Below are 26,761 nucleotides of genomic sequence, written 5' to 3' on the forward strand. Positions count from 1 at the left end.
CCACCCACTTTCAGTCCTTTTTAACATGCTAAGTTATGGATGCTAACCATGGAAGCCACAGGCTCTAATAATATTTAATTGTTATCCCCTCGTGTTGTAATTCTATCCCCACGAGGGAGTGGAGGAGCAGTAACTGTTATCACCGAGTGTAACATTTCATAACATCTCTGAGCAGACAGAAATAACCTTCTTCAAAAGCATACAGGGACACTTTGATGTAGCCACATATTGGTCTCTGGAAATCACTCATCACAGCGAGGACGGTTAATGACTCTCCCTAGACATTTGTTTCTTCCTGTTTCTGTCATTCCTTAAATACCTACCTTTTGTCACCAGTATTCAGTCCTTGTTCTGTGGAGCTGAATGCCTGCACTAGAGGCCCCAAAGAGAGCAGAATCACATAAAATCTGACAGCTCTGTAATGGCTGGACCGACTGCTAGTATTCATGAAGTGCTGTGCATTCATGATTCTATTTGTTGGAGTTATTTAAACACCACAAGGAAAGGAACTCATCCAATAAAAGAAACACAATATCAGCACAATCTGATGTAAAAACGAAGGTTCAGTATGAATGTGTGTAGTTGGTAGATGTTTCTGTAGTTCGGTTCTGGGAAGAGAAAGCATCAGTCTTACCGATGTGTAAGCTTCACAAATGAAGCCAGGTTTGAGTGTACTCTTTGGTAAGCTTTGAGACATTGTTCTTTCTAATCACTTCCACAACCAAAATATAGAACCACCCTGTTGCCCTCAAAGGTTATGTCCCTTTACAGCCAGTTCCTCTCTTCTCTGGCCACAGACAGACATGGATTAGATTTGCCTTTCCTGAAGTTCCATGTAATTGAAATCTCAGAGCATGTACTATTTTGTGTTAAGTATTTACTACTCAGAGTGTATTTTCAAGATTCACCCACGCTGTCTGTTCCTCTTAAATTCTGATTAATATTTCTCTAGCAAGGAGACACAAGAAAGCCTTCCTCACTGATCTATGCAAAGAAATAGAGGGAAACAATAGAATGGGAAAGACTAGAGATCTCTTCAAGAAACTTAGAGATACCAAGAGAATATTTCATGCAAAGATGGGCACAATAAAGGACAGAAATGGTATGGAACTAAAAGAAGCAGAAGATATTAAGAAGAGGTGGCAAGAATACACAGAAGAGCTGTACAAAAAAGATCTTCATGACCCAGATAACCACAATGGTGTGATCACTCAGCTAAAGCCAGACATCCTGGAATGCAAAGTCAAGTGTATGAACAGAGCTAGTGGAGGTGATGGAATTCCAGTTGAGTCATGCCAAATCCAAACAGATGATGCTGTTAAAGTGCTGCACTGAATATGACAGCAAATTTGGAAAACTCAGCAGTGGCCACAGGACTGGGAAAGGTCAGTTTTCATTCCAGTCCCAAAGAAAGGCAATGCCAAAGAATGCTCAAACTACCGCACAATTGCACTCATCTCACATGCTAGCAAAGTACACTCAAAATTCTCCAAGTCAGGCTTCAACAGTATGTGAACTGTGAGCTTCCAGATGTTCAAGCTGGATTTAGAAAAGGCAGAGGAACAAGAGATCAAATTGCCAACATCCACTGAATCATCGAAAAAGCAAGAGAGTTCCAGAAAAACATCTACTTCTGCCTTACCAACTACTCCAAAGCCTTTGACTGTATGTATCACAACAAACTGTGGAAAATTCTTAAAGAGATGGGAATTCTAGACCACTTGACCTGCCTCCTGAGAAATCTGTATGCAGGCCAGGAATCAACAGATAGAACTGGACATGGAACAACAGGCTGGTTCCAAATTGGGAAAGGAGAATGTCAAGGCTGTATATTGTCTCCCTGCTTATTTTACTTATATGCAGAGTATATCATGAGAAATGCTGGGCCTGATGAAGCACAAGCTGGAATCAAGATTGCCAGAAGAGATATCAAAAACCTCAGATATGCAGATGACACCACCCTTATGGCAGAAAGTGAAGAAGAACTAAAGAGCCTCTTGATGAAAGTGAAAGAGGAGGGTGAAAAAGTTGGCTTAAAACTCAACATTCAGAAAACTAAGATCATGGCATCTGGTCCCATTACTCCATGGGAAATAGATGAGGAAATAACGGAAACAGTGAGAGACTTTATTTTTTGGGCTCCAAAGTCACTGCAGATGGTGAGTGCAGCCATGAAATTAAAAGATGCTTGCTCCTTGGAAGAAAAGCTATGACCAACCTAGACAGCATTTTAAAAAGCAGAGACATCACTTTGCCAAAAAAGGTTCGTCTAGTCAAAGCTATGGTTTTTCCAGTAGTCATGTATGAATGTGAGAGTTGGACTATAAAGAAAGTTGAATGCCAAAAAATTGATGCTTTTGAACTGTGGTGTTGGAGAAGACTCTTGAGATTCTCTTGGACTGCAAGGAGATCCAACCAGTCCATCCTAAAGATATCAGTCCTGAATATTCATTGGAAGGTCTGATGCTGAAACTTCAGTACTTTGGCCACCTGATGGGAAGAACTGACTCATTTGAAAAGACCCTGATACTGGGAAAGATTGAAGGCAGGAGGAGAAGGGAACAACAGAGAATGAGATGGTTGGAGGGCATCACCGACTCAATGGATATGAGTTTGAGTAAGCTCTGGGAGTTGGTGTTAGACAGGGAAGCAAGCTTGGCATGCTGCAGTCCATGGGGTCACAAAGAGTATGTATGAGTCCTTTTGTAGATACACTTGTTTAGGCTGAATTCCTAGTCATAGATGGGAAATATATGTTTAGCCTATAAGTAAACAACAAGCTAGTTTCCAAGTAGTTGTACCACTTTGCACTCCCATCAGCAGTGTGTGAGACTAGAAGTCATTGTGATGCTTGCCAACTCTTGATGTTGAGATTCTGTTTAATTTTAGCCATTCTGTATGTTTTTGTTGTTCAGTCACTAAGTCACGTCCAGCTCCTTGTGATCCCATGGACTGCAGCATGCCAGACTCCCCCATCCTTCACTATCTCCTGGAGTTTGCTCAAACCCATGTCCATCGAGTCAGTATGCCATCCAACCATCTCCTCCTCTGCTGCTGCCTTCTCCTCCTGCCCTCAATCTTTTCCAGCATCAGGGTCTTTTCCAAGGAGCTGGCTGTTCACATCAGGTGTCCAAATTACTGGAGCTCTAGCTTCAGCATCAGTCTTTCTCATGAACACTTGTGGTTGGTTTCCTTTAGGATTGACTGGCTTCCGGTATGTAGTGCTATCTATCTGTAGTTTTAGCATTCGTTGCCTTGATTAATAAAGATGCTGAGCCTGTTTTTATGTGTTGAGTATTTGAATACCTTCTTTTGTGAAGTATCTGGTAGTGTTTGCCTGTTTTATAGAATAATTTGATCTATTGTCCAGGTTCATGGGTTTTTCATATTCTACATACAATTCCTATGTCAGATATGTATTTTGCAAATATTTCCCCCGGGCTGTTTGCTATTTCATCTTCTTAATTGTACCTTTCAAAGAAATGTGAAAAATTACCACAACCTAAATGCCTTAATATATTTTCTTGGTTATCTGGAAGTCAGAAGTCCTAAAGTCAGGGTTCCTGAAGGACTGCATTTTTGCTGAAGGTTCTAGGGAGAATTCACTTCCCCTCTTCTGCAGCTTCTAGAGGCTCCCTGCATTCCTTGCCTTGTGGTTTCATTCTCCCATCATCTCAGTTTCTGCTTCTGTGATCACCGCATCTTCTGTTCTGACTGGACTTTCTATCATCAGGGCCATTGTGATGGAGGATAGTCTCCCAAGATCAAGACCCTCAATCATGTCCGCAAAGACTCGTTTTGCCAAGTAAGGTAGTATTTGCACAGTTTCTTGGGAATAAGCCGGGGACGTCTTTGTGAGATATTATTCTGCCTGATGTCATTTCACAGGAAACTTCCTGTATTTGGGGAATTAGCATTTGGAAGATGTGCCTTTCTCTGGAAATCAAGTCACCTGTGGCCCTTACATGGCACACTGCGGGTATCAGCCTGCACTTCAACATTTTTCAAGAAGATGTTCATTTTTTTTTCTTTTTTGCAAATTATATATCCTGATAGTTTTTCCTGTTGAAACCATCACAATTGCATATCACTCTTGTATACATCCCAGCATAAGCCATGAAACTGTGGGCATATGATCCATAATAGCAGCATTACCAGCACAAATTCAAAACTCTCTCCTAGAACACGTAGGAAGCCATTCATCACTCCCTTTCCTGATGCCTACCAATTACAAAAGGAGCCTGTGGTTGCAGGGTGAAAAATCTCACATTTTCCTCTTTTTTTGGCCTAGATCATGGGGTGTGTTAGGCGCCTGGTTTTAATGATTATTTTAATGATATTTTAAGCCGCAAGCTTAGATTGCTCCTCACTCTTGCCAGTTCTTACTTGTCTTTTATGTCCTATGAGCCTGGTTCCTCAAACCCCACTGGGCAGAGTCAGAGCTTTTGCCCCATGAGCTGTGCGGTGCCAAGCACATCCTGGCCTTCTGTAAATAATCACAGCTTTGGGGGACGTGATGGGAGATGGAAACTGGACCTTTTCCGACCCTCGGTTCCCCAGCGTTCCCAGAGCCCACTCATTTTGGCAAGCACGTTGGAAACTGAAAGACCTCTGAGGACCTATTAATCACTTTTATAATGACATCAATAACTGCATGTATGTGGGCACATGTACCCACTCTGGTTACAGCTTGGGTACATTAAAAAGAAAAGAAAGTTATTGAAGTTCTACTCTGTACAAATCACTTGTTTGAGCATCCTGGGGCAAAAAATGATACTGGATCTTGTCCTGACTCCCAAGGAATATATGTACATGTACGTGTATATATACAGTATACACATATATATGTTGCTATTGGGTTGTTGTATATGCCAAGGTTATGTGCCCATACATGTATATAGCAGCTTTTAAAATTAAATCCACACTTTTTTACATTTTGTGCAGAAGAACACTTTGGAAACATAATTTTAGCTAAAGAACTTCCTTTTTCACATGTGGAACATTTCTTGAAATAAGCAGGTAACTTAGAGGTCATTAAAATTCTTAAAAACCAGTTTTCTTTCCATCATGTTTCCACTCCTGAGCCCCTGTGACAATGTGACTTGATATACATGTTGCAGAATCCTTGGCATGAGTAATATTTGTTTATCACAGATTTAGGGGACTAGAGACAAGATGGGAGAGATTTTCATTTATTTCGTATGTGTGCGTGTGTGTGTCTGTGTTTGTAGATAAATGCTGTTCAGAACCTTCTCAACAGTAAGAATGCTGTATATTGTAATGACAAATAGGTAAGTATGCAGGGGCAGTTTATGAAGGATTTATGCGGACTCCTTTTTTCCTGGATTTACTTGATTAGTAGCAAAAGGTGGCCTGATATCTAGGGAGGTGCCTCTGGGTGCTGCTGGAGACACGAGCCCGCATCACACTGTACGTGCTCAGACGCTCAGTCGTGTCTGACTCTTTTGTGAAACCGTGGACTGTAGCCCACCAGGCTCATCTGTCCATGGGATTCTCCAGGCAAGAATACTGGAGTGGGTTGCCATTTCCTCCTCCAGGGGATCTTCCAAACCCAGGGACTGAATAGATGTCTCCTGCTTTGCAGATGGATTGTTTCTTTCCCCACTGAGCCATAGGGGAAGCTCATTGCAGTAAGTCTCACTTATTTGGGGATAATGTTTGTTCGTAAGTTTAAAGGAGAATCCTCTCTTCTGTCTCCATTTTCCCTTGGGCTAGGAACACTGAACCAGACTCTCCACCACCAAAATCCCCTTTAGAATCCAACTTGAAATCGGTGCATGGAACCTCATTTATTTTCAATGGCTTTGATGTAGGTCTGACAATTGATTCAGGAATTGTTTTGATAATGAAATTAGACTCTTTGGAAAGCCCCACTCCTTTTTTCCTCTTTAACTCATGTCATAACGGTGGGGGGACAACATACTGCGGTGATAAAAAATCCTCCTGTAGCAAGCTTCCTCAGGCTCCTCCCACACTTAGGATGCTTTTGTCTTAGGAATATCTCTTTGCTGCTCTGCCCTCACTGTGGTGTCCTGCCCAATGAAATACACCATGAGAGTCTTATCTTTCAGTGACATTTTCATTTATTGTTAAAATATTTGAAGAGACCAAAACCCCTCATACATTTATTGCTTAACATTGTAACTGATGTTTCTTTTAAGTACTCATCCAGTCTTCTGAACATCTGTGTAAGTTGAAGAGATATTCACAGGGATGATGTGGCAATTTTCTTTTGCCGTGACTCTCTTTTTCATCCCCATCCAGCTCAGGGAGGGGTCCTGGGAAGCGCTGTCGTTTGCTCCGGCGGGTCCCGTCTGCCTTGCTCTCGCCTCCCCGCCCTCTTTGCTGAAGATCAGGTTCATCGCTGCTGCTTCCCCTTCGTCTCCTTTCGCTGCTTTTCTCATTTCTCTCTTCTCCCACCTTTCCGTCTGCCTTCTCCTCCTGCTCTTCACCTCCTTTTTCATCCTTTTTTTACATTTCTTCCTCATCGTCCAGATACTGCCAACCGTTCAGAGATCAGATCAGTTGCTCAGTCGTGTCCGACTCCTTGCAACCCCATGAATCGCAGCACGCCAGGCCTCCCTGTCCACCACCAACTCCCGTAGTTCACTCAGACTCACGTCCATCGAGTCAGTGATGCCATCCAGCCATCTCATTCTCTGTCGTCCCCTTCTCCTCTTGCCCCCAATCCCTCCCAGCCAACCGTTTCCATGAATTAATTTGTGCAACTTTTATCGAAACTCTATTATGAAAGTATTTCTGTGACTCCATTTTAGAGGTGGAAAACTGAAGATTGAGAAAGACAAGGAACTTGCCCAAGATCAGAAGCTAGAACTGGCTCAAACAGGATTCAAACTCAGCATGATCTTTTGTTAAATCTCTAAATTCTTACCTGTCCCATCCATCCATCCATCCATCCATTATTATTTTAGTCTTTCATTCCACAAATACACGCTGCATAAATATATTTAGTACGTTGTTTTTCAGGCATTATGTTTGGTGCTTAATATCTATGCTAGGGAAATGTGCATGCTATTTGCGTGTGTGAGAGAGAGAGAGAGAGAGGTGGCGTGCCTGGGAAACAAATAACCACAGTGTAACACTTAAAGTGTGATTTTTGATGTGGTAAAGACAGTTACAAAGTGTCACTTGAGTACTAATGAAGGTTCCTGTGGAGAGTCAAATATGGATATATAAAGGAAGTAACATGTGCCCTGTGACTTGAAGGGTAAATTCAAGTTCACAAGTGGAAAAGCCAGAAAGGGCTTCCAGAGTTACCGAAGGCCATCCTCGTTCTTCTTTGGGCAGTAGGAAGATGTTTGGGTTGCCATGGACACAAGGTCCATCGTGGGATTCTGGGATGCCTTAGTCCATATGACAAAGTGCTATAGTTGAAGTGCCTCAAACAGCAGAAGTTTGTTTCTAATAGTTGTGAAGGCTGAGAGTCCCAGGATCGAGGTGTTGGGGAGGACCTTCTTCTTGGTCCAACGATGCCTGTGTCCTCACTGGGTCCTTGTGTGGAAGAAAGAGCAAGGGAGCTCTCTGTGACCCTAGTCTTCCTCATGAGGGCTCCACCCTCAGGACCTGATCACCTCCCAGAGGCCCTAGCTTCCGATACCATCACACTGGAGGTTTAAGATTTCAGCATGGATTTTGATAGGACAAAAACACTCAGTCCATCACATGGGCAGAGACACAGAAAGAGTTAAGGGGAGGACGCGAAAGACTTAGCGTTCTCTCCAGGGGGCAATGGAAGTTCAGCATGTCCTGGTTATGTTTTTAAGGATTGTCAATGAACTGTTTTAAGAAGCCAAAATTATTCACACATATGGTCAATGATTATTTATGATGCACTTACTGTTGGCAGAGATTTTGAAAACTAATAGGTGAGTAGATTATAAAGATGAGTCAGATATTCAGAAAAATACCCTTTTGGGAGAAAAATAATACATTAAAAAACTAGGAAATAACCCATGTAAGATGATATAATATGAATTTTACATGCATAAGCTGCAGAGACACAGGGCGATAGACAGAGAGAAGGAGGGGAAAGAAGAACCTCAAAGCTGCAGGCTTCCATTTCACAGACACCTGGTTCCTTCAAGAATAAAGCTTAAGTTGGACTTGGCAATTAGGAAAGAAATATTTGTACCCCTGTAAAGAAGCATCAGGCCTAGAGGAAGGTTATCCATCCTCTGAGGGTAACCGTGACCTGTATTCTCTATTCCATTATTCCTCAGGTTCCTACGAGGAACTGACCCAGGGCCACTCTCCCTTGAGACAACTGACGTCTCATTTAAAAGGGCCAGCAAAGATTTATGTCTCGCATTCCCAACTCTCAGACAGCACTCTGGGGCCAACAGGGATCCCATAAACGATGAGAAATACAGAATGTTCAGCAGAGCCCAGCCATCTACCAATGATCGGTGGACTTCGCTTGGAAAAGCCTCATAAATGTTGTCCTGCTGGCTCAGCCTCTAAGCATAAATATCACAAAATTCTTGGCTGTTTTTTTCCCCCTATTGTAATATTCCAAGTCAGCTTCTGTAAAAAAAAAAAAAAAAGTCAGCTTTGCTGCTTAAGCCAAAGGTTCTTCACGTAGCCCTAAAGTGTATCAGTGCCGTATTTACTTATGCAGAGACATTAATCCAGAGGTGCAGAGACTTTGATCTTGTGCTGTCGGAAAGCCAAGACCAGTGAGATGATTTGTCAGAGGGATTCTCAGACCAGGTGCGAACAGGCAAGAACACGGACAGAAAGCTGTTATAAAGACGTGCTTTTTGCTCTTCTCTGTCTTTTTTTTTCTTCTAATGAGGGACAGTTCCAGGGATGGGAATTCTATTATGGACAGGTCACAGGCACAGTAGGGGCTTTCCAGGGGGCTCAGAGGTAAGGAGTCCACCTGCCAATGCAGGAGACACAGGAGACACACTTTCTATCCTTGGGCTGGGAAGATCCCTTAGGAAAGGAGATGGTAACCCACTCCCGTATTCTTGCCTGTGAAATCCATGGACAGAGGAGCCTGGTGGGCTACAGTCCACGGGTCATAAAAGAGTTGGACACGGCTGCACACATGTGCTCATGTGTGAGTGCGCACACACACACACACACACAGACACACACAATCTTTTCTCCTCACTTCCACTTCTCCAGAGAGGGGAGGATTTTTAAAAAGTTGCAGAAAATGAGGATTTATGATCTGAATCATAAGCTGGCATGTCATTAATAATTAGAACATTCTGAAAGTTAAATGAAAAGGCAGTGTCCAGGGATGGTCATATCTCAACGCAGGCAGATGAGGCGGATGATCCTGAAAAAGTCCATCACTGCTTATGCAGCGGACTCTACCCTTCGCACTTCTCTCCACACCTGGGGCGTGATATCAGACGTGGCTTAGGTGATAGGCTCCTCGGGGCAGCGGTCCGCGTGATCCAGCTTGTTAGCCCAGTGCTTTCTCTGTTGCTGGAACATTTTGAACAGTATTAAAAGTATGCGTAAGAATGATGGTGATCATGGAAATATTACCTATTTGCCTTGGGATAGAATAACATAGAAAGAAGCACAAGGAAACATCTCTATTTGTTAGTAATGGTATTTTTCTTACTTCCAAAATAAATAGCACCTCCTCAACTTTAAAAGGGCTTCCCTGATAGCTCAGTTGGTAAAGAATCTGCCTGCAGTGCAGGAGACCCTGGTTTGATTCCTGGGTCAGGAAGATCCGCTGGAGAAGGGATAGGCTATCCACTCCAGTATTCTTGGGCTTCCCTTGTGGCTCAGCTGGTAAAGAATCCACCTGCAATGTGGGAGACCTGGGTTCTATCCCTGGGTGGGAAAGATCCCCTGGAGAAGGGAAAGCTGCCCACTCCAGTATTCTGGCCTGGAGAATTCCATGGACGAAGAGTGGGACACGACTGAGTGACTTTTACTTCCTTTCAACTTTAAAAGAATAGCCAAAGAGATATTCACTAATATATCCCCGATTTTATTTGGAATCTTAAAGGAAACAGGTTGATTTAAGTTTCCTTGCACTGCCGTGTTACTTTATCCCCTGCCACGGCAGATGGTGATGGGCACCTCTGTAATTTATGGAAACTCACGGGTTGTTGTAACCTCACGGCCTCCCCCTGGTAAACAGAGAGACAGAACGGCCCTGGACACTGGGGGGTCTGGTGACTGGCTCGTTGCAGCTTGTGTTTTCTGTTGCCCCCTGTTTCTAGCTCTGTAACTTGGACATGCTGATTTCTGACTCCTTGGTTCCATGAAGGGCTGCTCTGAAGCACTTAGCTAATTCTCCCAATGTACATGTGATTGTTACTGTACACACTGACTTCAGCTGTCAGAAGCGTCACGCAAGGGTTCTTGGCTTGAAAATCTTGTGGCACTGAAGCTTCAGGTGTACAGTCCATGGAATTCTCCAGGTCAGAACACTGGAGCGGGCAGCTTTCCCTTCTCCAGGGGATCTTCCCAACCCGGGGGTCGAACCCAGGTGTCCCACACTGCAGGTGGATTCTTTACCAGCTGAGCCACAAGGGAAGCCCAAGAATACTGGAGTGGGTAGCCTATCCCTTCTCCAGCGGATCTTCCCAACCCAGGAATTGAACTGGGGTCTCCTGCGCTGCAGGCGGATTCTTTACCAACTGAGCCACCAGGGAAGCTGTCAGGCTTCTCAGTCACTGACAAATGCCAGAGAAATATAATAGTTCCCTCCGCTACTCAGACAGTCTCCCTTAGCCATGACGGAGTAAAAGGCAAAAAAAAAAAAAGTTTTTGCAGCAAATTCATTTTTCTGGAAGGAGCCAAATCACATGGTTCTCTGAGCCTTTAGTAAAGAAATAACAACAAGCCAGGCGGCAGGTCACCGCAGGGGATGCTGGAGAGTGGAGGAGGGACTTAAAAAATTACACACACACACACACACACACACGAGGTTGCAAAGAGTCTGACAGGACTGAGTGACTAAGCACACGATGGTGAAGAATATGACTTGGACAAGTTTTATGAAGTGGAATGAGGCCATTAAGGCTGCTATCATTTATTCCAGCTCTTTTTTTCTTGGCACATGGTAAGATCGCAGGTCCTCGCTTCTTCTGAGTTTAAGCCCGGAAATAGGAACACACATGGTGTGTGTCACTTACAGGCAGAAACTCTGAGACCCGGGGTGTGGTGTACCCCTTCTCCTGCTGGGTGGTCCCACAAGTACTTGTTAAGATGGAGTGGCCTCTAGCCTACATCTCTCTTTAACTTTGATGCACAAATTTCCCTGCTAATCTTTTCTCTACATACTATATAGGATGGACAAAAGGTACGGTTTTATTGTGTTTATTACCCACCGAGTGCTGGGATTATTCCTTACTGCAGATCAACCTTGTTTATCCTGATGATACACAGTGTTCCATATATGATTCCCTGAACTGCTAGCATGTTGAGAAGTTGGTCCTATTTACTCAAATCTGACATGGTTTCTGAATTTCTGATTCTGCTGAACAAAAATATGTAATACACATCTGGCTGAGACGCTGAGGAAAAGTGTAGGAATTGTTTCACTGACTACGCACAAAAGAACATGAGCTCCTGGAAGGAGCACGCGCCTGCTTGCTTTGCCGCTTCATTCGCCTTCGGTTCGTCCTCCTTCCAGAGTTCATCTGGAGAGCAGAGACGCCGACTCGGATCACATTTAAAGTAAGGCTGGTGCAAGTGCTGAGACTTAGAGAAACTCAGTAATTCCAATGTCTTTGACGTCAGTAGGTTCTCAGCTGTTGCTTTCTTGGTTTCAGTAGCTTGAATATGGACATTGCTCTCTGATATCTTGAACCTGGGGTCCATGCATGAAAAATATTCATTCTCTGGGAGTTTTTATGTGATTTGCTTTTTCCAAGAGGAGTTTTCTCTTTTCATTTAATTTTGTCTACTCTTTGCTTTTCTAGCCTCTTTACTGAGATATCCATGTTCCTTTCTCTTAGAGATCAAAATATGATCTATGAACAGCTGGGGGTGGGGGTGGGGGAAACAAAAAGCAGACCATGTTTCCATTTGATGTCATATTTCTTATGAACATACACAGCACAAGGCTATAATCCCTATAATTGACCATGGAAAATGATTAATATTTGTAATATTGTGAGTGGGTAGAAAAGGAGCATAAAGCACACCATATAAATCATGGAACCAATTAAGTGTATGTGTGTGTTGGGGGTGAGGGTAAATTCACCAAGAGTAGATGTAGGTGTTTCCATTATTTTTCTTTCCTTTTTTTCAGAATTAAACAGTAGGGCTAGACAAGATTGAATCTGTTTATTTTTGACTTATCTCTCTATTAAATTGCTGGTGCTAAAGTTTTTCCCTAGTTAACCGTATGGTAACTTTTTAGGTGGGCATGTATTTTTTGTGGCTAATAGGTACAAGAGTGGTTTATCAGGACATGAATTTAATTCTCGGTGAGATAACACAAGAGAAGCGTCTAAGCACTCTTCCCAACTCAGGAATAATCACTGCTGTATTTCTCTGTCAATAATAGCTCAGCATTTTTATCATGACTCATTTTACATCAAAGCACAGGTTTTGAGATTATGTGAGACAATAGCAAAAATCAAGCTCCTTCCTTAAAATTACTTAGAAGTTCATATGCAGGGTTGGGATTCTGAATTGTGAGGGGAAGAAATTCAACCTTGTCTTGCTTTTTTACATTTTATTCAAGAACAGTTGGTTTACAGTGTTGTGTTAGTTTTAGGGGTACAGAAAAGTGGTTCAGATAAGTGTGTATATATATGTGTTCTTTTTCAGATTCTTTTCCATGATAGGTGATTACAGGACGTTGAATATGGTTCCCCGTGATGCGCAGTGGGTCCTTGGTGGTGATCTGTCTTATATACAGTGATGCATATCTGTTAATTCCAAGCTCCAAATTTACCCCTCCTCCTCTCCCCTTTGCTGACCTTACGTTTGTTTTCTATGCCTCTGAGTCTGTTTCTGTTTTGTAAGTTCATTTGTATCATTTTTAAAATTCCACACATAAATGATAATATGTGATATTTGTCTTTTTTTTTCTGACTTATGATAGCTCTTGTTAAATATAATTGTCCACTAGAAAAAAAATCCAGAAATTCAATAAACTATTGGAATTTAGAAGGTTGCCAGATGAATGCTCAACAAAAATAAATCATTAGTATTTTATACACCTGCAATAAACAGTGAGAAAAATAGATGCATAATGTATCTAGGAATAAGTGTAGCAAAATAGCAGCTAATCAAATGATAAAATGTACCATATACATGGATGTGAAAACAGCAGTGTAATAAAAGTTTGACTTTTCTCCAAATTAGCTAATAAATTAACTGTAATTCCAATGAAAATTCTAACATATTTATTATGGAACTTGATGAGCAAGTCCCGAAAGTGAAAGAGTTAGTCACTCAGTCCTGTCTGACTCTGCGATCCCATGGACGGTAGCCCGCCAGGCTCCCCGTCCATGGAATTCTCCAGGCAGGAATACTGGTGTTGGCTGCTGTCTCCTCCTCCAGGGGATCTTCCCAACCCAGGAATCGAATCTGGATCTCCTGCACTACAGGCAGATCCTTTATTGTCTGAGTCAGCAGGGAAGTCCGGGGGAGCAGGTCCTAAAATTCTTAATAAGAAGCTCCCAAAGGACCAAAATTACCAAATATAATTTTGAAAAATAGTAATAAAATGGAAGCACACAATAGACATCAATGTATTTTAACACTATAGTAATGAAAGCTTTTTGATATTGCATAGGAGTACAGGCAAACCAGTATAGGAGAATAGGGTCAGAAAAAGATCTAACACGTGGTTGGAAGCTCACTGATCACATTAAAAACTAGTTGGGGGAAAATAAAGTGTTTCATAAGTGGCTCTCAGTTGATTGATCTAGGAAAAGGCATTATACCTAATACAAGAGTCACTTCTAGACAGATTAGACATGTGCATATGTAAAACATTTTTTTAAAAATCAGAATAAAATATCTTTGACCTCAGGTTAGGAATACTTAAACAAGAAAATAAATAAACAAACCACATTTTTAAAAGATTTACAAATATTTTTACATATTTTAAACTCTTGTACTATTTAAAGTATAAAATGTAATTTCAATAAAATGTAGCCATTAGCAAATAAAATCAATATAATTAGAAGTTATAAGTAGTAATGAGTTCATATCAAGAATTTATAAATAACTATAAATCAATGAGAAATTTGAAAATGACCCAATAGGAAAATGAGCATATGAACATGAAATTCACTGAGTTTAGGTAAGGGGTTTAAAAAAACAGAACTAAGATCTGGGGAAAAGGGAATTTGGTCTAGGAACATCAGAAGATTCTGGACTTACGGCCACAACAAGAGCTCAGAACATGGTAAGTACTTCTGTCATGTGTGGGGATCTGAAAGGAAAAGCTTCAACTTTGTGATCCAGCGTGAACCAGGAGAGCTCTCGACAAAACACCCCTCACCACTTAGTGAGATGAATGGTATCGTCCAGGCCATAGCGAAGTGCCACGAGAGGGTCAGCCTGTCAAGGCCTGTGGGATATCTCTTAGGTGTTCCTAAGACCCACCAAGACTACCCAACGCCTCCAACCCTCTTTTGGCTATTGTTTTTCCACTTTCCTTCATCCTTGCCACAGTTTATTTTGATGACACACCCCTTACCTGGTGGCTCAGAATGTAAAGAGCCTGCCTGCAATGGAGGAGACCTGGGTTGCATCCCTGGGTTGGGAAGATCCCCTGGAGAAGGGAATGGCTACCTACTCCAGTATTCTTGCCTGGAGAATACCATAGACTGAGGAGCCTGGTGGGCTATAGTCCAGGGGGTTGCAAAGAGTCAGACATGACTGAGCAACTAACTCTTTCACACCCCTTATAACTTACAGCAAAGCCTTTTATCATGTGAGGAGGTTATAAATCATAATAGTGTTCAGAATTTAAATCAGACCTCTTAGAATTCCATTATTATTTTAAAGTCACCTGTAAAATAACCACCTAGAGACAGAAATTGGACTGAAGTCAAGGTTTCCCAGGTGTCTCAGTGGTAAAGAACTCACCTCCCAGTGCAGGCAATGCAGGAGACGTGAGTTCTATCCCCGGGTCGGGAAGATCGCTTGGAGAGTGAAATGGCAACCCACTCCCGTATTCTTGCCTGGAGAGCCCCGTGGACAGAGGAGCCTGGCGGGCTACAATCGATGGTGTAGCAGAAGAGTTGGACGTGCCTTAGCAACTGAAGCAACACTAACAAAGTCTTGTAAATTCTAGCCTCCTATCCTTCTCTAGTACTTCCTATTGTTATTTTAAAATAAAGGAGCCAGCAGGATCCCGTGATAACTGAGTAAAAGAGACTTAGGTAGTTGGGGAGACACCGACCCTGTAATTCCCTGAAAAGTTAGCTTCCTTAGCTGGAACTAGAAATCCTAATGCGGTCATTTTTATATACTGTTTAAAACGGCTCCTCCGGCACATGGCAGCAAATGAAGGTACATTTCCTGTTGGTCTAAGAGGGCATTGTGGGTGGGAATGACACCATTAACTGATGGTTTATTGCTTTGGGGAAATATTTGGACATCCTGTTTGCTTGATCAGCAGTTAAACCCCAGGTTGCTGTTATGACCTTGGTTCACCCAGAAGATTATTTCTATAAACTTGAAAACTGAAACCGAGTAAGATCACATACACAAAAGAAGTTCAAGGGAAGAAATTCAGAGCTTTTGTTTGTCTCCGGGGGTGTGAACGCTGGCCAAAGACTATACTACTGTTCCCTCCCTGGAAACATGGCGATTTGCATTTCTCCTGGGCTTCGGCCCCTGATTAAGTATGTAAATAACTTCATTCAGCCAAGTCTCCTTTCCCTTCTTGGGTTTTTGACCTTCGGAGCTCGGTACTAGTGTTTGTGGGAATTAAATTATGAACATTAAATATCAGAAGTGTGGAAAATATGCGAAGGTCTAGTGGAAATTGTCATATCAAAGTATCAGTAGTCTAAAGTAAACACATATTTGTTATCAATTATGTTTCCCCATTGCTACTTATAATTATCTGCCTACTGGATAAATAACCTTATGAAAAACTTTGGAACCCAGCTCCCTGCAGCTCCCCGCACATAAATATGAATGATAACAGCTATGAGCAATACATCTCGTCAGATTCATGGGTTACAGTTAGGTTGGTCTCCAGACCCCCTACCCGAGACTCTGTAAGTCAAATAAGACTTCTCTTGGTAGAGAGTTTTATAGCTTGTAGGACTCCTGGGCATGTTACCTTTTGTGTGTGTGTGTGTGTGTGTGTGTGTGTGTGCGTGCGTTTATTATGCTTTGTTTTTCCGAACACCCCTGTATGTTAGCGCTACCATCGTCCCTCACAGTACTCCAGTGAAGAAAGTGAGGCTTACCAATTCGGCCACAAATAACCACTGTCCTGACTTTTATAGTAAGCACTTCCTTGTATCTTTATTGCTGTAAAAGTCAGCATGACGGTTCTTTATGGAGATGGAGGAGTTGCAACGGGAACGGGAGACAAGGAGTTTATAAGGATGTTCAGCTTAACTCCTTCTGCTGTGTAGATGTAATTTTCCATACTTGCGTTTTACTGTAAAGTACAAAAGTATCATCAAATTTAAAAGACAAAAAGAAACTGGCCACAGGAGAGCAAAGCTTCTAAGTGCGGATCTGGTGCTGATTCAGGCTTTTCCTCGTTCAAGTGCTTTTGGTCATTAAATCATTGCAGAGGTTCATTCTCGAAGCTGTGAAGTTAGTAGTTCAGTCTTCTTACCTGGCCTTCTTACCTGGCCTTCTTACCTGGCCCGGCCCGAAGCTATGACTCCAATCAACTGCTGTTTCACACTCATGTATGGAATTATATCGATTCAGCGCCTGCCAGGCATCTGTGACTTGTAACACGGGTATTATTATATTCAAGGATATTCATGGGCAATTCTAGAAATGTAGGATAACTTTAGATACTTTTTGAGTCACTCAATTCTAAGCAAAAGCCAAAGAACAGAGTTTTATAAAGGTGCAAAAAACATAATGTTAATTAACAGCTGCCAAAATTGTCCTTGGGTGTCAAAGACAAGCAAGCAAGACAAAAATAATAAAAATCATGTAATAAGAAAAAAAGAAAGAAGAGGGAAAAAACCAGCATTAACATATCAGAATTGAGCCCACCAAAAAAGAAAATAATAAAGCAGTGGAGAAACTACTGAGTTTTAGGGTCCCTGAGTTTCTTTTACTCCAGTAAAGCTTGGCTAAAATAACACAAACCGTATAGCTTACTAATTTTTCAGGCCAATATTTGGGTATAATTTGTGTGCTTTATAGGCCTGGAAAATCCACGAGAGACCACAAATTGCTGACGTAACTGTCTTTGAATTTAACAAAGCCCATTACCGCGTCAGTGAGGAGGATGGGTGAAAAGCTCAGGGGGTAGGTTTTCTAGGCGCCCAGAGGGGGTTTTCACTGCAGCTACTGAAATAATAAACTCTCTTGATTTCTGGCACTGACCAGAGTAGTTTTAACAGTTCACTTCTAATCACAGATAATTCTTTTTTTATTATGTCATTTTAGATGCTGCTATTATACACATAGCAAATGTTGCCATGTTACTGAAAACCATAAACTGTCCACAGTTTTGTAAGGATACCAATCCTTACAAAAATGAAACTGTCTGTAGTCTTGGGCTAAAAGGTAAGAGTGTGTGTGAGTGTGTGTGTGTGTTTGTGTGTTATGTTTCAGTCTACCTACCGTCAATTTTAGAAAGGATTTATGACGTCTGGAATCTGAACCGAGCCGTCTATCATCTCTTGTTTCAATTATAAGAAATTAAGTTCTTGCTCATTATCTTTCTGGTAAATTTTAATATAAATTCTGGAGTAGAGAAATCTCAAGCAACTAAATTTCACTCATTTCCCTGCAACAGAGATCAAGGCCTGTGTAGTGCTTAAGACAGAGAATTGGAAATGCATTGTTTTAGAAAAAGCAACTACTTTTGATTTTGTTTTGCAAGTGAGGTGACTTGTGCTTGATGACTTCTGAGGAATTTTTATCCTAATACGCGTAATTTTAACTTCAAGGGGCCAAGATAGACCATTAGACAAAAACCTCCTTTCTCTTTACCGTTCTCTCTTTGTTTGTCTTGATTTACTTGCTCATTTTGCTTAAATTCATTCAGGAGTTGGCATTTAATTTTACATTTATTTTGGTATGATTACAGCTCCTAGAAAAGTTTCAAGACAAGTCCCTGTATCCCTTCTACTCAAATATATCAGTTGTCACCATTTTAGCGTTTATACTTTATCTATTTTTTTTTTAACTATTTGAGAGTGAGTTATAGAAATTCTGCTCCTTTAACTCTAAATTCTTAAGTGTATGTTTTCTTTTAATAATAAGGATATTCAGTTCCACAGTTAAATATTGACTGAACTTTTTTTTTCCTCCTGGGAGCGGGGAGGGTGGGAAGGTTGTTTTTTGTTTGTTTGTTTTTAACCATGGATACTGTTATCTATGTAGATTGTTCCTTTTTCATCTGTTGGCCCAGTAAAGTCCTTGCAATGATTTTCTTCCAAGTCCTGGATCCAATCCAGGATTGCACATTTCAATTGGTTTTTCTGTGGTAAGAACCCAGCCTTGGTAGCCTTCATCTGCAGACTTGGAGCCAGGAGTGAAAAATATGGCAAAACACTGAAGAAGGAACGGTGGAGCCAGGAGCTAAACAAATTGTCTGAATAAGCATCAAACCAAAGGAACTAGAAATCAAAACAGAGATATAAGCTTGCATCAGCACAGAGAATTATAGAACCACCTGTGGTGCCGTTCCTAGAGAAAAAACAAGGGGCAGGATTTCACCCACATTATGATCTTCATAAACATCTGTTTTGTGTACATATGGGAGCCCAATTTTTACGTTCTACCTTACCTTAAGTTTTAACAACAAAGAGTATGTTTACTTTCACTATTGAAAAATTTTACATGTAGAAAGAGAGAGAGAGACGGATATGGACTTAGCTGTGTCTCCAGACAAGAAGAGAACCCACAGTTACTAGTTCAGCGATGGAAAGTGGATCCAAGAGAGCAGCCTCATGGCTGGTAAAACTCAAGAGAACGAGATGAGTCGGGACGGCTCCTCATGAAGGCTCTCAGAGGGGCTGGGGCCTGTGGACACTCCAGTGGGTTTGCAGGGAACCACGGGGACACCAGAAAAGGCAGAATGGGATCTGCTCAGTGTGTGGCTTCTCTCACGGGGTGGACGACTGCCTAGTGACGTGGAGACTGGTCCTCTCAGGTTCCCAGTAACTACTTAGGATGTCCATAGGCTGCTTTATGTCATGTGATAGGTGTGGGGGACGAGGGCATCTAAAGATGGTCACCTAAAAGTATCCACTCGTGGTATTTGTTGTCGCTGTTTTTTGTTCGGTCGCTAAGTCTTGTCTGACTCTCTGTGACCCCATGGACTGCAGCATGCCAGGCTCCCCTGCGCTTCACTATCTCCCGGAGCTTGCTCAAACTCATGTCCATTGAGTCAGTGACGCCATCCAGACGTCTCAATCTCTGTCTCTCCCTACTCCTCTTGCCCTCAATCTTGCCCAGCATTAGGGACTTTCCTCTGTGAGTTGGCTCTTCACATCAGATGGCCAAAGTATTGGAGCTCTAGCATCAATCCCTCCATTTAAGATGGACTGGTTTGATCTCCTGGCTTTCCAAGGAACTCTCAAAAGTCTTCTCCAGCACCACAATTCAAAAGCGTCAATTCTTTGGTGCTAAGCCTTCTTTATGGTCCAACTCTCACATCCATAATGACTATGGGAAAAACCATAGCTTTGACTAGACGGCCCTTTATTGGCAAAGTGATATCTCTGCTTTTTAATACGCTCTCTAGGTTTGTCATAGATTTCCTTCCAACGCTGAAAATCCCACCCAATCACACTACGTGTATACAGTGTTAAGCTATATAAGGATTCTATTTGAGGTGTATCAGGACCACCTAAACACATATGCAGGGATCAGATCTGACAATCAGCGAATCTATAGAGTAAAATCTAAATATTATATAGTTCATCACTGATTTAAAGAAATCACCGTTTTCAAGACTATAGAATCATAGTGTGAGAAAATAAATAGGTAAAGAAAATTTTTTCAATTTCATCATTGGTTTTTTTTTTGAATCATGAGACCCGGCGAGTCTGTGTCCTTAGCCACATCCCTGCCCACATTATCCTCCAAACTCTAGTGTCAAAATCGCACACATCCCTCTGGATCATTCCTGGGTGCTTACCGTCCGGTGGAAAGTGGGCACACGGTTCCCAGATAATTCCTTTCTGAAAGCCAGGTGCTGTCAGGCGTTGGTCTCCTGCATTTCTCTTCTTACATTCGAATTTCAGGTCCCCTGTGGCAAAACCTTAGCTGAGTGCATTTTACAGATGACACTGTGGTGAATATCAAGTGATGTTGTAAATACCAGCTGAGGCATTGATGCCTCAGCGAAGCTCAGAATTTTGCCAGGAGGAACCAACAGGTCTTTAGTGAGAGTCCTGCGCGCTCTGCTTTCTCTCAACTCTGCACCAAATGCTTGGCGTCTCTGAAGGAAATAAACACTGGGCAGAAGGAAGGAGATGAAGGGAGCGATTGACATTGTCTCCCCAGATCCCCCCAGGCCTTGTGACCTCTGTTTCCGCAAGGAATCATCCTCCTAATTGACCCTCAGCAGGTATTTTGCGGGCTGAAAGAGAGATTCTGAGTTTCAATACTGCCAAGAAGAAACTGGTGCAGAAGGTGGGTGGGAGCAGGGTGGTGGAAGTCCCATCCTTTGAGGATTTTCCAGAATGTTCAGACTGGACTTTGGCAACTGAGGATGTTCCATTTATAACTGTAAGTTTCCAGCCACAGAGAATCCCCCCTTAGTTCTTCCATGTACTAGGTCTTGAATATCTGCCGCATTTATGTCAGACACAATTCTTGTAAGTACTCCTGGAAAGTCAGTCATCCTTGCTTTACATAGAAAGATTCCCACACTCACTTTTAAATGGTTTTCTCAAGAACATGCAGCTATTCGATGGTCTATTAAAAGATGTGGGCTACACTGCCATGTCTTCCTCCTAACCCCAAGTGCCGTGTTCTCCTTAAACAGATTGCTATTTAAATTGCTACTGATCTGCTTTCAAGTTTGCTTGCTTAGAAGGAATTTGATATTTCTTATTCATGGAACAGATGTCCATCAGCCTATCCTGAATGACCAAGAAGGAAAGGTTCTTTTTTGGCCCCTCTCTGACTTTCTCTTATAAATCCTTTCTCGTGTTTCTGCCACACAATCCTCAAATGTCCCAGCTCCCCAGCCCTTCCCATCCTTTGCACCCTCTTGCTTTTTTTCTGTTAGGCAGATGGACTAGACACCGCAGCTCTCCAGTTTCCCTCAGCTTCTTCCCAATCAATCTGCTTGTCCTGTCTCACTCTTGTATATGCTGATCATTTAATTCATGCTGCTGTAAGAATGAGCTAACTCTTCATTCTGTATGCACAGTGATTTGCATACTACCTGAGTTTCCGTGCTGATAAAAATCTCAGGTCCACAGGAGGATTCTAACGGTGGGCATGTCAGCACCCACAGCCAGATGTGAGAAATGTACGGAGGAGATGTCGGTTTCGGCGCTCTGAGTTCTCAGTACACAGTTGTCATGTGTTAGGATCGTCGAGATTGCCTTTTCTCTCACTTTCTTCACTGCTGTTGTCAGTGTGTGTGTTTGGACACTCAGTCGTGTCCGACTCTTTGCCAACCCATGGACTGTAGCCCACCAGGCTCCTCTGTCCACGAGGTTTCCCAGGCAAGAATACTGGAGTGGGTTGCCATGCCCTCCTCCATGGGATCTCCCTGACCCAGGGATTGAATTCAGGTCTCCTGCATTGCAGGCAGATTCTTTACCATCTGAGCCACCAGGGAGGCCCCACTGCCAGCGGTTTCTATTAAGTACACATACATACACGTTCTCACTGAATCCATCTACACAGAGACAACGACGTTTTTCCAGTCCGCTAACTTTTTTTCTGAGCATATAATTGATCAAGCCCAGACAACTAATTTCGCTTTACCTTGGTACTTTCATCTATAATGGAAGATTTAGACTGGATAATCCCACAGGTCCTCCTACCTAGTACATAATTCTATGAAAAGAACATTTTCACGAAGTAAGTATAATCTGTACATTTCTGATGAATTTCCAGTTAGGTCATCAAGATATTTTGTGAAAAGTTATTTGATACTGTTGGAGCCCTGCAAGAGCTTCCCCCAAAACCATTTTCTTACTCTGTGTGCATCAGGAAATAACATCCTGCCAAGTATAAAAGGAACCTGAACCTCCACAGGGGCTGAGATTGTGGAGTCTCAGAGCTCAGATGGATGTGAACTTGGCCAAGAGTGCTGTCCTGTCTCGGCTCTGCTGCCAGCTCGTGGGGTTACTTGACTGTTACCATTTAAAATTTCCTTTTGGGCTAATGACTGTTTCTAAAATACTGTATCGCTTCAGAGCGCATGCTATCGCCATGTAAATCAATTCCCACCTCCATTATATAAGTATGTGATTTTTACCCCAACAAAAATTCCATCGAGAAATTACAAGTCTTATATTGGCTAATAAGAGACGATGGTGGTGGTCTGGTGGAAACAGCGATGGGGGGCATTGAAGGAGAGAAACTGTTATCATCTGAGCTGCAGAATTCACAGAGGAGCCTCCCTGAGCCAAGGGTGAAGCATTTCATTTCACATATTCCATGGGGCTATAAGGGACAGTCGTAATACCTCCAGCGTGCTCTCAAGGGTGACTTTTAAGGTAGCATCTCTTGGGAATAGAAAGGTAGGGAAGTGAAAAAGACCAGAAGCTTCTCCATAAAACAGGCCTCGAAAGGTGGGAAGTTGTCAGGACAAGGCTGGGGGACCAAGGAACCGTGGTCTTCAGCGCCTATGATAATTAAGAATTCACTGCCCCTGCGTGCATACTGTGTGCCCTAATAAGCAGTAAAAGAATGTGCCTGTCTGCAATAATCATTTTATAAATATTAATGCAGCTTTGAGAAACTGGGACTCGATTTTAAGTGTTGCATTTTATTTGTAAGCGCGTGGTTTAATTATGGCCATAAAACACTGATTAGTTACAATTTGCTGCTGTTCTGTGACTTGGGAGCCAGACAGGTTTATAATCAGAAGCACCGTCTGAGCTGTGCCATTTTTAAAACAGAGAAGTGAGCCGGGGCGACAGGCAACCGCAGAGACATCCGAGTGCCGACGAGAACACGTTCCGTCGGAGTTGAAGGTGATTTGTTGGTGCATCTGGGTTGTGCTGGGTGCCTGCTTTCAGGGTGATGTTGGCATCATTTGGGGAGTGTGAGCATTTCCTTAAAGAAGGAATTTGTACTCATCAAGACATGGATACAATCTGTGCATTATTTGGAGGGGATGCTATGGACTAAGTTGTGCCCCTCTCCCAAATTAACATGTTGAAGCTCCAACCTGAATTATGGCTGATATGGGTAACAGGGCATTTAAGAGGTAAGTTCAGACAGTAAAAAATCTATCTGTAAGGCAGGAGATTCCAGGCGATCCCTGGGTCGGGAAGATCCCCTGGGGGAGGGTATGGCAACCCACTCCCCTGTTCTTGCCTGGAGAATCCCATGGACAGAGCTCTGAGCCTGGCAGGCTACAGTCCTTGGGGTCACAAAGAGCCTGACACGACTTAGCGACTAACACTTTCACTTTCAAGCTAAATGAAGTCATTAGGGAGGGTCCTGATTCAGTAGGCTCGGGGGCCATATGAGGGGAGGAAGAGGGAGCTCTTTCCAAACACAGGCACCATGGACAGTCCACGTGAGGACCCAGCAAGAAAGGAGCCCGCTATAGCCCAGCAGGGACGTCTCGCAGACACCAACCCTGTTGCCACCTTGACCTCAAACTTCTGAGCCCCCGGAACTGGGAGAAAATGCATTCCTAGTGTGTAAGCTGCCCAGTCTATGGAGTTTTACTATGGCAAGTTGAGCTGAGACAAGGGGGCTCATGGGAGATGCAGAGAGGATGCTTGAAGACAAGGCTGAGCTGATGGTTGGATGGCATCAGCGACGCTATGGACATGAGTTTGAGCAAGCTTCTGGAGTTGGTGATGGACAGAGAGGCCTGGCATGCTGCCGTCCATGGGGTCGCAAAGAGTGGGACATGACTGAGCGACTGAACTGAAGGTTCTTGGAGCGGGAAAGAAATGTATACCGGCATAGGGAGCTGCTGGCATCAGGTGGAGGTATCAGAATCTGAATAATACTGGCAATAACTCATTAAAAATGAATATGTGCATTTATCAAATAGACTTACTTAAACATCTCAAAATAAATAATACTGTCTACAATTAGTCAAATTGTGAAGTGTTAGTCACTCAGTTGTGTCTGACCCTGCAACTCCATGGACTGTAGCCTACCAGGCTCCTTTGTCCATGGGATTCTCCAGGCAAGAATGCTGGAGTGGGTTGCCATTCCCTTCTCCAGGGGATCTTCCCAACCCAGGGATTGAATGTAGGTAGATTCTATACTGTCTGAGACACTGGGGAATTAAATATGTGAAAAGCAACTTTTATCCTCTTCATTAAGCCCCAGACTTCTAACATAACCTCAGCTCATTCTGAAGGCACCTCTCTTGTGTTGTGTCCTACTAGATAACCGCTCTCTGACAACAGCTGGCTCTTCAGGCTTGGATTATTCATCTGTCATATAAGCAGACACGGCCACCAAACTCAGAGCACACTGTTTTACAACACTTTGTAATTTCTGGAAGTGATGGCAATTCAGCTCTCCCAGGGCTGAGAACTTTAGGCTTCTAAGATATCTATCTGAAAGGTGACTGGGTGGTTGTATCGGAGACTCACGTTAATCAGCATCTGAGACATAAATGTAGTTTATTAGCCATGAGAGCAGTGTCCTCCTATCTCAGGGTACAGTGAGATAGGAGGAGGGTTTCAGTGCTCGTTCTAACCATGTCCTGAAGGCTCCGATTCCCACACACGGGAGTCAGGCTTGAGGTGATACCTGTGAGGAAGTGCTGGGTGAAGCTCAGGAGCATGTCAGGCTCCCGTGAATCTGTTTCCGTGCTTGGAAGCCTCACTCTTCTTCACTGGTGGGTGTTTCCCCCACTGTTGTGCTAACTCACAGAGCTTCATTCTCCCAATCAGAGGAAGGAAAAGAGGAGGATTCGGGTTAGATCATCTCCACCCTGACTTCTTGGAGAAGACAACCCACTCCAGTATTCCTGCCTGGGAAATCTCACAGACAGAGGAGCCTGGCGGGCCACGGTCCTTGGGGTCACGAGAGTCAGACTCAACTTAGTGACTAAACCACCACCATCACCACCATCCCAGCTTCTGGCTGAACACGTCTGTCCAGTTAACAAGCACTGCTCATGACCAGTCAGTCTGAGCACCTTTGCCTAGTCTCTCCTCTGAACATCCTCCTTGTTCTGAAACATTCATTTGCTTGAATCTAGGTCCAGGGCATGACCAGAAGAATTAGAGTACCATTTGGAAACTGTTAAATTTTTTTTTAATGAATTGCATCCAATTGATTATGGTCCTTTCGTCAAGGGACACAAGGCTTCCCTTGGTCTAGTGTAGCAGAAAGGCTGATATCTGCTTTGAACCAGAAGGCAAAAGTCCCTGCGATCACAAGTGAAAGTGAAAGTGAAGTCGCTCCGTCGTGCCTGACTCTTAGCGACCCCATGGACTGTAGCCTACAAGGCTGCTCCATCCATGGGATTTTCCAGGCAAGAGTCCTGCAGTGGGTTGCCATTTCCTTCTCCAGAGGATCTTCCTGACCCAGGGGTTGAACCTGGGTCTCCCGGATTGTAGGCAGACGCTTTACCGTCTGAACCACCAGGGAAGTACTTGTGATCACAAGTCCTCTGTTAACAGGCACCCCTTCCCTCGTCCACATTCCGTGTTAAAGATACACAGTCTCCATGCACAGACATCCAGCACTTCTAAGTGGGGATGTAGCTGAGGAGATAATGGGATCTTTAGCCTCTGGAAATGTTTAGTTTCATAATCATAACATCATAACACCTAGATTTAGGGACGCTGGATACATGTGGAAGGGACAAAAACAAAGGCTAGCCTTATTTCAAGAACTTTTTTTTTTTTTCATTGTCAACTAATTAGAATGGAAAGAAAATGAAGAAACAGGACCACCAAATTTCAGAAATCTACATTAAAAAAAAACAAATCTATGCACACCCAGGATATAAAGTGTTCAACATCTACTTTGCTAAATCATGTTTTTTTCCCTTTTAGAATGGCTTCAGATTTTTTTTTTAATTTAGTGCAAGGACTATATATACAGGAACACCAGGCTTTTAACAGCTGCATCCCCCCCCCCATTTGCTGTCGTAATTATGGTCTCATTAGGATTCCAATAAAAAGTCAAGAAAAACCTTTTTTTAAGGAAAACAGAAGTGCCCACAGTGTCTCTCTACCAACACACTATGCTTTTAAAATATTTGCATTTGAAATTCCTCGCTGCAAATATTCGCCAACCAAAGGTAAATATAACACTTAGATTACTCCCAGAAGAACATTCCTTCTGCTATTAATACCCTGAATTCAAATCAGAATTTTTGCAAGTCTGTATAATTTTACTCTATGTACTTTATCCCGCAGCTTGGCTGGCTGCATTGAGAGACTGGATGCATCAGGAATGAATAGAAGGTGGCATCTCTTGCCTGCAC

General features: G+C 42.8%; 2 long non-coding RNA genes across 2 annotated transcripts in view; one reads left to right on the plus strand and one right to left on the minus strand.

Moving 5' to 3' along the window:
• LOC101902884 (uncharacterized) overlaps positions 1 to 26,761 on the plus strand; it is a 484,977-nt gene that overhangs the window by 372,593 nt on the left and 85,623 nt on the right. The gene's annotated exons all lie outside the window — the stretch shown is intronic.
• Positions 9,186 to 15,452, minus strand: LOC132343132 (uncharacterized). Its single transcript, XR_009491832.1, has 2 exons — positions 15,079 to 15,452; positions 9,186 to 9,483 (listed from the first exon to the last, which is right to left on the minus strand). It is a non-coding gene; the product is annotated as an uncharacterized lncRNA (long non-coding RNA).

Source organism: Bos taurus, chromosome 19 (genome assembly GCF_002263795.3).
Source record: "Bos taurus isolate L1 Dominette 01449 registration number 42190680 breed Hereford chromosome 19, ARS-UCD2.0, whole genome shotgun sequence".
Taxonomy (NCBI): Eukaryota; Metazoa; Chordata; class Mammalia; order Artiodactyla; family Bovidae; genus Bos; species Bos taurus.